Source organism: Sinocyclocheilus grahami, unplaced genomic scaffold (genome assembly GCF_001515645.1).
Source record: "Sinocyclocheilus grahami isolate Dianchi unplaced genomic scaffold, SAMN03320097.WGS_v1.1 scaffold37.1, whole genome shotgun sequence".
Taxonomy (NCBI): Eukaryota; Metazoa; Chordata; class Actinopteri; order Cypriniformes; family Cyprinidae; genus Sinocyclocheilus; species Sinocyclocheilus grahami.
The window spans coordinates 3,112,710-3,116,170 of record NW_015505216.1 but is presented as its reverse complement, the minus strand read 5'-3'; the positions used below and the strand labels follow the sequence as shown (position 1 = coordinate 3,116,170).

The 3,461-nt window shown below is 34.9% G+C and overlaps 1 protein-coding gene across 1 annotated transcript in view; it reads left to right on the top strand.

Moving 5' to 3' along the window:
• The first annotated feature begins 437 nt into the window (after positions 1-437).
• card11 (caspase recruitment domain family, member 11) overlaps positions 438-3,461 on the top strand; it is a 32,472-nt gene continuing 29,448 nt past the window's right edge. The window contains exon 1 of the mRNA XM_016267340.1: positions 438-542. The gene's annotated coding sequence lies outside the window, so the exon portion shown is untranslated. The remainder of the gene's footprint in view (positions 543-3,461) is intronic.

Here is a 3,461-nt window from a genome sequence, read left to right as displayed (position 1 = left end):
CATCCTGTACAAAACAATAACACACCAATGAATGAGTAGACGATGATGAAACATGAAGATTGAATTAAGAATACTGAATTGCATATTTAAAAAAACCTGACAAAAATGATTATGTTCAATGGATGGAAACAAATATGAGATGAGAAAATGAACAATAAAAACTTAATTTTAACAAGTGGCCTCTGATAAAAAAGATATACTCTTCTTAAATGGTTGTTTCATTTCAGCAGTATTACACACAATCCTGAATTTTATATTTATTTGTCTCACTTAATGAGCAGACACCACATAAAAAGATATATATATATCAACATATTATAAACTGTCCATTAACACTTGCAGAAGTTTATATAGCGATGAGCTCTTAGCTCCGCCCACTCGGCAGCAGTGCTTTGAGTGGCATTTACTATGAGGCTGCAGGTGAAATAATCCTTCTCGTCTTGTGAGTTATTGCGACAGAGTTCAGTTGTTTGAAACACTGGCGTCTTCAATTAACTAGAATGGAACGGTCGAAATAGACCCCGGGAAGTGATCTTCAACAGGTAAACCACTTGACTGACTATTTAAAAAGGAAGACGATGTATGTAACTAACTGTTTAGTAAGTAAACACTTCAGAGCCGAACTTCTCTACGAAACTCGACGTCTGATAGACCGTCATACGTAGGAAACTAAACCGTATCAGGGTTGTTATTATATATATATATATATATATATATATATATATATATAATACTCCCAAAACAAGTTAAAAGTGTGTTGTTTTTGCACTTTGTGAACAGTCCTATGCGTACACTACTTGACTTTTAATCAGTGTCGAAGTAGGTTAGTAGTTAAAGTTCTTTCCAATGCGTACTTGCGCGCATAAATGAAGTATGCGAGCAACAGATGAATTATTGCGATTAGATTATCTTTTTTGGCAGAAAGACAAAAAACTATATTTTGACTGTCATCTTAATCATAAAATCCGTCGTTCTGTCCGTTTATTAGTCACCCATCCTCCCTTACAGTTCTAATAACCAACTAATAGGATGTAATGAGTTTAATCTTGCAGCTCCAACATGGGCTATAAACTGAATGTCTAATGCCATAGCAAAATGACTGATATAAACTAACAAGTGTTAGGTTATATCTGGATCTTGCACTATCCCATTAATCTGACACCATTAATCCAATGACAATGTGTGTTGTAGTGGATTTTTCAGGTATTTATTTAGTGTGCATAAATGTCATTGTACTGTCAACCCCGATCTGTCTCTTCTGCATGCTCCAGATATCAACTTGTGTTACTAAGATTCTGTTCATGGGATTTGGCGCATTGTTGCTTTCTGTCATCGGGTTATGATTTTGCATTATCTAGCACAAAATCCTTCATTTCACAGTCACTTATGCAATTAAATGTAGTCAGATCAACTGCTGTTGTCCTAATGAGGCACACCCTGTCTGTCCCCTTCCGTCCTGCTTGTGAGATGTGCATAGTTTGAAGATGTCATGTGACCGTTAAATGGGATAGACAGGGTTCCACTATGTATGTTCAACAGCTATTCTGACCTCCTATTTGCTTAACAAATTGAACCACATGTCATGGCATGCTTACTTTGATAATGACTAGGACTTTAGGAGAAACTTGGAAAGCTTCTCCTTTGGAGGCAGCTTGCTCTACAGGAATAGTAGTCATTGTATGATGTCTCAATAGGTTTGGTGTGTCCGCCCTGCCTTGGGCCTTGCAAGTTTCATGATGTTCTGCAAAAACATCCACGGCAAACTTCTCATTCACTCCTAGTTGATTAAGCCGTGACTAAAGAATAAACTTGCGTTGTTGCACATCAGCAAACAGTGATGCCTTATTAATATTATCACTATTTTGGATTTGATATATTTATGAGTGAATGCATTTGTAAATGAGTTTTGAATGCTGAAATTATATGTGAGAGGGATTAATAATTCATGACATATTTATTTCATAACATGTTTTAATTATAGACATCATGTCATATGAATATGCATAACGATATGGTATACTCGGGTTGATTATTCATACAATTGATTATTCACACAATTTTTCTCAAGAAAAATCTTAGAGAAAAAGATTGCATATTATTGGTTACTACTAAGTATTTTAATTAATAGAAAATTGTTGGCAACACACCAGTTGCACACTCCGTAATAGTTTAGTTTTTTTTTTTTAATGTTTTAATTAAAATGCATTTGTCTGAAGGCCATAACAAAGATTGTCAAGTTTGAAACAAAACCAGGCAATTTATTATAAAAATAGAATACAACATGGTCGGAATTTATTGGACTCACAGAGAAAATATCACTGAAAGTGAAAACATTCAAAATATGTAAAAAATGCTATATATCTCAAATATGTCAAATCACAAATATGTTATCTCAGAGGTTAGTGTTGTCGAATGTAGAGCTAACATACAGAAACACTAATATCTTTTTTATGTTTTCCTCACTAATTATGCAAGCATTTTACATGCATAATTTACAGCTATATTTATATGTGGTGCTATTTTTTTAGGTAACAGCCATTATTGTTCATATTGAGATTACACTTCAAATACTTTGAAGTATTTCCAGTGTGATCCACAGTATGTATTTTATATTGTTAGAAAGTAACATGCCCTCCATTCAAAAATGCATTCTAGGGGGCAAATATTGCCCAGTAATTAAAGAGTTAATTTCTGACACGGCAGTGTCTCACTGTAAAAAAGAAAAAATACTGGAGGCCTCAAACAGTCACACTGGAAAAATGTTGTTAAGTTATTCTAGAGCAAGTTCAACATCGTGCATGGAGAAAACAAATGACTTATTGAACACATACACTAGGGGTGTGACGAGATCTCGTGGCACAAGATCTCGCGAGATCCGATGTGTCTCGCGAGAACGTGACGATATCCTCGCAAGACCTTTCAGATATATTTGCATTACACTGGCTCGTTCACCAGTGGTGGTATGTAAGATATTTTATGTTCACAACAGGCAAGTGGCCGCATGAATAGCGGGAAAATTACGCAGTGTAGTCTTTATCCAGTCATAAAAGCAGAATTCACAGTTTAATGCAGAATGTCAAATTTTGAATGAATTAATCAAAAGTAGGTCTTTACACTTAAGGTCTTTACATTACACTTAAATCAAGTCATGATATGGACTAGTATCTGTAAATATTAAGCCAGTATCTGTAAATATTAAGCCGCAAAAGTAGATTTAAATATGAATCCTGCATGTTCTGCGTAGGGGTGTGCGATATATATCGTCTGCGATAATATCGTAATTGTTGTTTTAACGATGTGTGATTTGACACTATCGAGTATTTTGCAAAAACCATTCAAAACATCCCTACAGAGTGCACGCACACATTACGTGAAGTCTAGACTAGTGCGTGTGCGCATTTAGTGTGTTTTCTTTCACTGCATGATTCAGTCTATTAAAATGCATTTAGAATGATCACAAA